Genomic DNA, 11,134 nt, shown 5'->3' with positions numbered 1-11,134 from the left:
CATACCACATACCATACAATATGAAAGGTATCTTCCAACCGGTAATCATCGTCGGTATCTTTCAACCGGTAATCATCATTGGTATCTTTCAACCGGTAATCATCATCGGTATCTTTCAACCGGTAATCATCATCGATATCTTTCAACCGGTAACTGTCATCGGTATCTTCCAACCGGTAACTGGGGACTATTCCACCCCTACCACTAGCATACAACAACAAGATATAAACATACAGTCAGGCATATCCGGGTACTGACCTACCCTTCGGTCCTAAGGACCGCTGTCAGGGAAACTAATCCCTATTATACACGTAGCATATCATACAGATAAAACTCATGACCAAAACACGTAACCAGACCAAGATAATTATCACAAAGACAGTCATCTCCTAAATAACCTTCTTTGGTGGGCCGACATTGTGGCCTTAGACCCACCCCTACTGGAAGGTAACTCACCTCGAACGAGTAGCTGCTGATAATCTGTGCGGGAAACCTCTGTCTGCTGCTGCTCCATAAATCCTCCGGCTACAATCCACACAAAACACTCAGTCAGAATCTGATATCTACTCTTAGGGTAAAATGATTATTTTACCCCCAACCAAGTCCAACTCAAAGTCAACTTCCAGTTGACCCGACTCGCCGAGTTGGGCCGTCAACTCGTCGAGTCCCTTCCCTTTACTCGTCCTTATCCACGACTTGACTCGTCGAGTTTGGCAACGACTCGACGAGTTCCCCTTCTTTACGAACATCAATGAACCTTCATCCGACTCGCCGAGTCGTATGAACAACTCGTCGAGTTCACCTTCAACGGATGAACAAGTCCTGACCTTGACTCGCCGAGTTGTATGAACAACTCGTCGAGTTCATCTTCAAACATAAGAAGATTGCCTTGGACTCGCCGAGTCTGTTCTAGCACTCGTCGAGTCCCATGAACTCCAGGTCTAAAACTAAGTCCAATGCGTCGGGTCACTCTTTCTGTCCTGCTATAACCCTTCTAACACCCAACTGAGTTCTTTGGCCCTCAACAGATGTGGGACTCAAAGCCTTGGACTCGTCGAGTCCCAAGAACAGACTCGACGAGTCGATAACGTCCACTCCCTAAATCCTCGATTTCTGATGTACAACACTTGACCAAATGTTAGATCTAAGCTCCTTCAGTCGATCTAGCACGTAAAGTTACAAACATTACGTGCATGCATGGGACTTTGAGCTCAAAAGGACATAAAATAAGCTCTTATGATGCATGGGACCTTAGATGGATGCAAAAGCAACCCCTAACTGCCTTGTGACTCCCTTAACGACTTGATTCCGAAGCCTCAACCCCTAACCATGCTTGCAATCATGGTTGGTTACCAAAAATGGCTTATAAAAGCCCTAAGTCTCCCCAAAAAGGGATCTATCAAATGAAAGAGCAAGGTTACAGCTTTATGCCTCCAATGAACCGTGGAAGATGCACAAACTCGGTTTCCCCTGGTCTTCACTTGTTTCCTCAAGCTTTTCCCTTCCTCCTTATGGACACAACTAGCAAGATCCACCAAAATGCTTTAGTTCTTCTCAAAAACGGCTAGGGTTTGCTTATGGGGAGTTCTGGAAGCATTGGGGACGAAAAGGAGGCTGAATAAGTGGTTTAAATAGGGTGCAAACCCTCATCTAGGGTTTTTGTCCGGACAGCGCCTACTCGCCAAGTCCGGACGCAGACTCATCGAGTAGGTCATTAAACTTCTGTGTCCAATACGCTCCGACTCGACGAGTTGGACCTCAACTCGCCGTGTCCAAGGCCAAAATGCAAAATACAAAAAAATAAATTACATACCAGGAACCGAGTGCTACAATGAAGGCTAGGGTTTCATTTGGAAGGGTTAGAGGCTGAATCGGATGCCCTGAACCTTGAGTTTAGGTTCTTAAATATGGAAGAAACCCTAAAAATCATGTTCTTGGGCTTCAACAGTTGCCAGTCGTGTCACCCCTCCTTTCCATGTCGTGGCGACCATCAGATGCACGAATCATGCTTTAGCCATGCCACATCGTGGTACCCCATTCAACACGTCGTGGCATAGGGTTTTTCCTAATAACCTTACTTTTAATCCCTCAAGCCCTCAACTGATCTATCTTGAAAAATGGGTGTTATGTAGATGAGTATCTTCCTTGAAATTTAGCTTCCTCAAAACTATGAGGTTTAGAAAGAGGGGGACTTTGAATTGTTGTATGAACTTTGCTAGAAGACTTATATGCTACTTCTATGATCTTACCAGAGTTCACTTTTAGAAGTTCTTGAATTGATGGTTCCCCATTTTCTACTTCATTAACCCATCTAGTATTAGTTTTTAGCTCATGTTCCATTTCTTCTTCTAAAGTGACATCCTCCATCACCCCATTCACCTAATGCTCTTTTGGGTTTACCATGTCGTTAGGAACAAAGTTGTATTCCTATTATTTAGATTCACCCCCCCCCCCTCCCCCGATTCTCATCAGAATCATTATCCTTTTCTTCTTCTTATTCTTCTTCATTTTGAGACGCATCACTTTCAATTTAAGATTAGGATTTAGTCAATGAAGTATCAAATTTTGGAACCTACCCTGTAAATTCTTTCACGCACACTTCATATTCTTCATTGTTTATCGAGACACCATAGACCTCCAAAATTAAACCCTTAATGGACATCTTGATGCAAACCCTTCCACTAGCAAAATTCTCTTCCTGATTATCATCTATAAACATGACCTCCCCCCAAGTAGTTACAACTTTCTTGAACGCCTTGGACAGGTAGACAATCTATTTCAATCCACACCATTTTTTCCTCAACAATGAACAATTTTTTTATTAGTTAAAGTTCTTAAAAGTAGTTCTTTATGTCATCATGTTGCTTAAATATCATACATGCATTCCGATAATGGAATCTAACCACACCCATAGCCCGCCTATGTAATTACATTCCATATCCATAAACCCTTCTTTTAGTAAAAACTTCTTAAAAATAAAAATAACATCCTTCACTTTTGCAAGAACTACACATGCCACATCTGGAACATTCAGTAGGTCTCTCTCATCTAACTTCATCTTCTTATAGATCTTTTTTAATGGAGCATCATTCTTTATACATGAAAATTCCTACAAAAATCAGAGCCTTAGACGGAAACACAAAAACCGTAGACGAAAACGAAGAATTGAGCGTGATCACCGGCGTTTGAACCCGTCGGAAATCAAAAACAAAAGTGAAAAAACGGAGACAAGAAAATAACTTGTTAGTTTATACAAAAAGTTTAATGAGGGTTGTAGAAAAACTTTTAATAAGGTTGTAAAAAATGTTTAAAAAGTGTAAAAAGAGTACAAAATGTTATAAAAAAAGTCGGTTGTCAAAAAATTTGTAAGAAAATTTTATAAAAGAAATTTTAAAGAAGATAAAGAAATGATTGTAAAAAAAGTTTATAAAAAATCTATACAAAAGGTCTTAAAAAAGTTTAAAAAAGTTGTAAACAAAATTATAATAAATAAATAAATAAATAAAAATTGAGATGGATTTGTAATATAATGAAATTTCAGAACAAATTTGTAATAATGCTTAAAACAAAATCTAAATTTCTACACAATTAACTAAGCGAGCTTGTCAGCAATTGGAAAACATTTTGAATAGTTCGATTCTTCAAAACATATTAAATTTTAAAAGATTAATAACATTCTAATAGTATGGATGATGTTATTACCAAGACTTCATGCGATGTTAGGAAGGGGGGCTAAAGTTTCGTTAAAAGGCTTAAAGATTCCAAAGAAAGAATCTGCGTCTTTTATTGTCTAATTACGTGATGCCTATGAATGTTTCAAGTGGCGAAGAAAGTCTTAGAGAACATTGTCGACTCGTCAGTGACATGGCTGATACAAGATAAGATTCTTGATGGAAATGCATTTAAAATAAACGTAGGTTCGCTCCTAGATGCTCATATGTTTCATTATTTCCACATGGTTAAGTGGGTTGTAGATATTCACATAATTAACATGAAATTAGATTATATGCATAACGATTTCTAGAATTTGCAATAAAGAATCACTACTAGAAAAAAGGCTTTCCTTGAGAGACGAATTATGACGAACACTTGTGTTATGACAGACAAAAAATGTTTATTATAAAATTTTCAATAAAAATTTGTTGATTTACTACCGAGAACTAGGCATCCAGTAGATCAGTATTGTCTAAAAAAGAAAAATAAATAAAACACACGTTACGTTTTTTTAAATAAAAATCGTGTTTATTAAATAAAAAAGAAAAATAAATAAAACGATTTCTAGAATTTGCAATCGTGTTTATTAAATAAAAATTGAAATTGATTATGACTTTCTCTCTCCAGCTTTTCCCTTCCTCATTGACTCGCTCTGTGTGTTCATCAAACAATCACACTAATCGCTTGGCGTATTCATCGTGAAGAGTCTCAGAGATATCGACCGACCACTCGCAATCGGCGATTTCAAAATCGACTCCACCACTCGCCATTGTCGCCGCTAATTACGCATAATGATATCGACCGAAGAATTTAGGGCTTCTTCTCTTGTACGCAACACTGTAACCACATTGTGATTTAGGGTTTCAACAAATTGAGGTATTAGTCTTAAACATCTCAACATTTTAAGCCTACAATGATCTTACTCAAAGGTTTTAGGTCTAACATCTTATTCATGGGCCTTGTCATTCTTTTTTCCTTATTAAAGAACTTAAGAAAGAATTTGTGAGGCATGTGACAAATTTGCAATTAGGTTCTGTTTTATGCTACTGTAGAATGGCTTAATGAAATATATGTCTCCTTCAATTGGTGCTAATATGATGATCGATCAAGATCCATACTTTTTTTATTTTCTCAAAATTAGATGCTTTTACAATAAAGCATGTTTTTGGGTCTGAACTAAAGAGTACAATAGACAATGTTTTATCTACTTTAAAAAGGCATTCCACTGTTTCTCAGCATAAGAAAGTTTCTAGCAAGAATTTTTTTGGGTGGAACAAAGATTATACATCTAATAGTGAAATATTTGGAGAAAACAAATATGATCATCCTTGTTGCTAGAGCTTATCAATATCATACAACAATTGTTGCAGATCCTTCTACTATGTGGCGCACAAGGGCTTGGGAAAACAGCACTTGCACATGTTGTCACACCCCAAAACCGGAACGGCGGAAACGTTAGGGGGCGGAGGACGTCATGTACAGTATCACAACAATGCATAATAGTAAAACAAGCAACAACATCATCCATTGCATTAATAGTATAATTTAATACAAGTGTGTTCTGTATAGTTTATAAGACACCAAAATGTAAATCAAAATAAGAGATGAGTCTTGAACGTGCTCCATCTTCTCAAAACCTGGTCATCGGTACCTGTCTATTGGTGACCTGAGAATACAGGTTATTTTGAAAGCGTAGATCAGCATTAAAGCTGGTGAGTTCATAAGTATTTTAGTGTCATTGTTTGTATAAGTTTGAAGAATGTACTTGTAAATGTTTGATGTAAAAGTTTGTAAACTTCCTAAAAAATCCTATATTTTCTACTAAAGTAGTCTTCTACCAAGACTCAACTGCTCTCTATGTTTATTCTTTTGTAAAAGTGTGAGTTTTCCCAAAGTATGACTATCATTACCAAAATATAGTTTCTCATTACCGTTTATGTGAGAAAATCACAATGTGAATGAAATGGGAAAAATAAAGATGTACTGTAGTTTTATCTTGGTAACTACTAATGTACTAACTACCTTTAAACTTGTTAGTTAATTAAGGTATAATGTGATATAATTGTAACCATACTTGGTCAGCCAGTAAAACACGACGTTCGAGACGTCGAAATGATATGACATTAGTCACCCGTAGACCTGCAGGTCCCACTGTAGCTAGCAGCAAGGTGTAGGAGAGTCAGTCCCGTATAGATCTATCCACAAATTCACGCTCTCCCTCCACGAGACTCTAGGTACAAAACGCGACGCGGCAGTATCTTGCCGAGCCATGAAGTAGTATCTCACATTAATGTTATAGTATTCTTGTATTTGTATAGTATGTACTAGTGTAGTGTATGTTCTCTCTGTCTAGTATGTAGTATGTTCTCTAGTGTATAGTGTGTAGTATGTATTGATTCTCGTTATAGTATGCTCTATATGTTTCTCTTTATAGTGAGTATTGTTTCTCATTATAGTATGTACTGACTCATGTATGAACTGACTCTTTGTGTGTTTCATTGTTCTGGTAATAGTAATAGTGACTTCCTAAACTATATCTATTATAGTTTACTAGCAATGTTGTTTGTATGAATGAACCTGTTTGTACACCTTTGCTAACCAAAGGTATTGAACTGAATGAAGAACTTTAATATCTATATACATACACATAATATATAACTAAGATTCAAACGACCTTTGGACAAATAACCGATACCCTAAGTCCACAACCAAACAAGGAACAGGAAATAAGGCGAGTTATCAGTCCTAAGTCCTTTCAATCCTACTTATATAACTATATCTATATAGACATGATTTTGACAAAGTATAAGTTTAAAAGAGTTTAATAGAAAGTATTTATCATGTAAAAGAGTTTATAAAATGATTTGAAACAGTTTGTTTGATAACACAGTTTGAAATGTAAGAAATCCACTAGTTTGATAGTTATTAATCACATGTGATTGGTTTAATAACTATATTAGTTCTACTTGTATCCCCCCCCCCATAAAAGCATTTAAAATCATTTAAAAGATAAGTTAAGGGGTATGAACTCACCTGTAGTGAGTGATACGAATTAAAGATCGATTTGAATGATGCTAAGTGCCAAGTGAAGCCTTGAGCACAACGGATCCTAATAAGCATATAATGACACATATATGTATATAATTAGTGTTTAAACAACTAATCATGTAAGGAAAACACCCTAAGACTTAGGAAACACTTAGATTAAAGTGTAAAAAGTAATAAGGATTGCATATAAGGGGTGGGTGTATGGCTACCTAATGGTGTTTACGGCCAAGTGTTCACGGCCCTTTGAGTTTGCGGCCATAGGGTTTACGACCCTATGAGTTTATGGCCATAGGGTTTACGGCCCTATGAGTTCGCGGTCGTAAACTCAAGAAGTTTTGTGTCAAAAATTTATTTAAGGTCATACAAACATCATGGAAGTGTTCTATACCCAATCCAAGCCTTAAGGAAGAGTTTATGACCAACTAGAAGACTTAACAAGGGTTTACGGCCAAGGGAGATGCTCTTGGCCATAAACTCTCTTTGATCTTGGATATTTGATGATTTCAAGTAGCATAACTAGTAAGTAATACACATAGGAAGGTACTTATGATTTTAGAAGCCTTTAGGGGTGTTTGAAGTCCAAGAACTTAGTAGGTGTTCTTGGTGTTCTTGGTGAAAATGAATAACACTTGAAGATCAAACCCAAAAGATGAAGTTAATGGATGAAATCAAAGGGTGATACTAGATAATGAGATGTATCAATGATTCAAGGGAAGAATACTTACAATTTTGAAGATCTAAAAGTAAAAATCGGATGATAGTTGAGAGAGAAATCAAGTTCTTGAGGTTGAATAGGTGAATAATGAGGAATAAGGATGGAATATCATGTTTTTAGCATGAGTTTACGACCACCTTGAGTTTACGGCCATAAACTCATATGGTGTGGCCGTAAACTCCACATGATGAAGTTAATGGCTTGCTTGGTGCACAATGGACACAAGCAGATACTTCCTAACACTCATTTCTTGGATGTACTAGGCTTAAAACGCTCTAATTGACTCTAAACAATGCTAGAAGATAGCAAAATGAGTCCAACCTTGATTGATTTGAACAATTATTCAAGATAGAAATTTCGGGTTGTCACATCATCCCCCCGTTAGAGAGAATTTTGTCTCGAAATTAGAGTTTAACAATTAAGCTATTACAAATAACTAAACGAAAAGATCAGGATATTTCATTTTCATTTGATCTTCGCGCTCCTAAGTGAATTCAGGTCCTCGCTTGACATTCCAGCGAACCTTCACTATCGGGATACGGCTTTGCTTCGTTTCTTGACCTCTCGGTCCATGATCTCTACAGGTTCTTCCACGAAGTTGAGGCTCTCGTTGATCTCGATCTCATCGAGTGGGATTACAAGAGTCTCGTCGGACAGACACTTTTTCAAGTTTGAGACGTGGAAAGTAGAATGTACGTTACTAACTTCGCGAGGTAGTTTGAGTTTGTAAGCTACAGGGTTGATTCTAGCGATAATCTCGAAGGGCCCTACGTATCTTGGATTTAGCTTTCCATGCTTTCCGAAGCGTATCAAGCCCTTCCAGGGTGAGACCTTCAATAGAACACGGTCGCCCACCTGGAATTCCAACGATTTCCTTCTCTTGTCTGCGTAGCTTTTCTGTCGGTCTCTAGAGACTTTCAAACGTTCATGAATTTGAACGATCTTCTCTGTCGTTTCCCGAATGATCTCTGGACCTGTGAGAGTGCTGTCAGGATCTCGTCCTTTAGCTAACTGAGTGTCGCCAACCTCAGCCCAACATAGAGGGGATCTGCACTTACGGCCATAGAGGGCTTCAAATGGAGCAGCCTTTATGCTCATGTGATAACTATTGTTGTAGGAAAACTCGACAAGAGGTAAATGAGTATCCCATGCCTTCCCAAAATCTATCACGCAGGATCGCAGCATATCTTCCAAAGTTTGAATAGTCCTCTCACTTTGTCTGTCGGTTTGCGGATGGTAGGCTGTACTTATGTCCAGCTTAGTTCCTAGGGAACTTTGTAGCGACTGCCAGAACCTCGAAGTGAATCTACTATCTCTATCTGAGATAATAGATATGGGAACACCATGCAGTCGTACGATTTCTCTAATGTATGTTCTAGTGAGTTTCTCCATCTTGTCAGTCTCTTTGATAGGCAGGAAGTGTGCGGACTTTGTTAACCTGTCTACGATCACCCATATGGTATCGAGACCACCAGTTGTCTTGGGCAACTTGGTTATGAAGTCCATTGTGATCCGCTCCCACTTCCATTCAGGTATCTCCCGTTGTTGAAGTAAACCTTATGGTTTCTGGTATTCGACCTTAACCTTTGCGCAAGTAAGGCATTTACTCACGAAGGTAGCAATCTTTGCTTTCATGTTAGGCCACCAGTAAAACTTTTTAATATCCAGATACATCTTATCTGAACCTGGGTGGACGGAATATCGAGTGTTGTGAGCTTCGATCATGACCAAGTCTCCGAAACCACTGTGTTTCGGTGTCCAGATCCGATCCATGAGATATAAGGCTCTGCCACCCTTGACTTCTAAGTTCTAATCCATCCCTCTTAGGGATTTACTCGTCACATTTTCAGGTTTCAAAGCTTCAAGCTGAGCCTCCTTAATTTGTGTGGAAAAGTGCGAATGGATAGTCTTAGTCAGTGATTTGACTCTACGACCAAAGTATTCCTTTCGACTTAGGGCATCAGCTACTACGTTGGCCTTGCCGGGATGATAACGAATTTCGCATTCATAATCACTGAGTAGCTCGACCCACCGTCGTTGTCTCATGTTGAGCTCCTTCTGGTCGAATATGTGTTGAAGGCTTTTGTGGTCTGTGAAGATAGTGCTTTTCGTACCGTACATGTAGTGTCTCCAGATCTTCAGAGCAAACACTACTGCTCCTAACTCAATATCGTGTATGGTGTAGTTGACCTCGTGTGTCTTCAGCTGTCTTGAGGCATAGGCGATGACCTTACCTCGTTGCATCAGAACACAGCCGAGCCCCTGGTTGGATGCATCGCAATAAACCATTAAGTCTTTTATCCCTTTGGGGAGGGATAGTATCGGTGCGGTGCATAAGGCTCGTTTCAGCGTTTGGAACGCTTTCTCTTCCTTCTCTTCCCAGACAAAGGCCACGCCCTTCTGGGTCAATGTTGTAAGCGGTTTCGCAATTCGAGAGAAGTTCTGAATGAACCTGCGATAGTAGCCAACGAGGCCTAGAAATTAACGAATTTCTGTAGGCGTCTTCGGTGCTGACCAGTTCTCAATGGCTTTGATTTTGGAAGGGTCCACGTGTATTCCCTCTTCGCTAACCACGTGACCTAAGAATTCGACTCTTCGGATCCAAAATTCGCATTTCGAGAACTTCGCATAGAGATTCTTTGATCGCAGCGTTTCTAAGACTTGTCGCAGATGTTGACTATGCTCCTCCTTACTACGAGAGTAGATAAGTATGTCATCGATGAAGACAATGACGAACTGATCCAAGTAAGGACGGAAAACCCTATTCATTAAATCCATGAATATTGCGGGTGCATTGGTCAATCCGAATGGCATCACTACAAACTCGTAGTGTCCATAACGAGTTCGGAAGGCTGTCTTCGGAACATCCTCCCCTAGCACTCGTAACTGGTGATACTCGGATCTCAGGTCAATCTTTGAAAATAAATTCGCTCCTTGAAGTTGGTCGAACAAATCGTCTATGCGAGGCAGAGGGTAACGATTTTTGACGGTTAGCTTGTTTAGATCTCTGTAGTCGATGCACATACGGAACGATCCGTGTTTTTTCTTGACGAATAAGACCGGTGCTCCCCAGGGTAAGAAGCTTGGTCTAATAAAGCCCTTACTGAGCAATTCGTTAAGTTGATCGGATAGCTCCTGCATCTCAGTCGGTGCTAGACGATAGGGCTATTTGGCTACTGGGGTAGCCCCTGGGACTAAGTCGATTCTGAACTCGACTTGACGTTGCGGAGGTAATCCTGGGAGTTCTTCTGGAAAGACGTCGGGAAAGTCGCTTACCACTGGGATGTTCTTTATGTCCTTCGTCTCTTGGATCACATCAACCACATGAGCAAGGAATGCGCGACTTTCCTTTCGCAAATACTTCCGGGCTTGTATGCTCGAAATGATACGAAGGTTCGTGTCGTGTTTGTCGTCGTAGATTACTAGAGTTTCGCTAGACGGCAGATTAAGGCGAACAGCCTTTTTGTAACACATGATGTCGGCACGATGAGAACTCAACCAATCCATGCCGATTATGACGTCAAAACTTTTAATCGAGACCGCCATGAGGTCGATTGGAAATGAATGGCTATCTAGTGTTAGTGTACAACCTATGAATATGCAGCTAGTGCTCTCTGTCTTTCCGTTAGCCATTTCTACAGTGAACAGTTCTTTAAG

This window comes from Lactuca virosa, chromosome 3, assembly GCF_052849685.1.
Source record: "Lactuca virosa cultivar CGN04683 chromosome 3, Lactuca_virosa_CGN04683_v6, whole genome shotgun sequence".
Classification (NCBI taxonomy): Eukaryota; Viridiplantae; Streptophyta; class Magnoliopsida; order Asterales; family Asteraceae; genus Lactuca; species Lactuca virosa.
Note: the sequence above shows the minus strand (reverse complement) of the source record.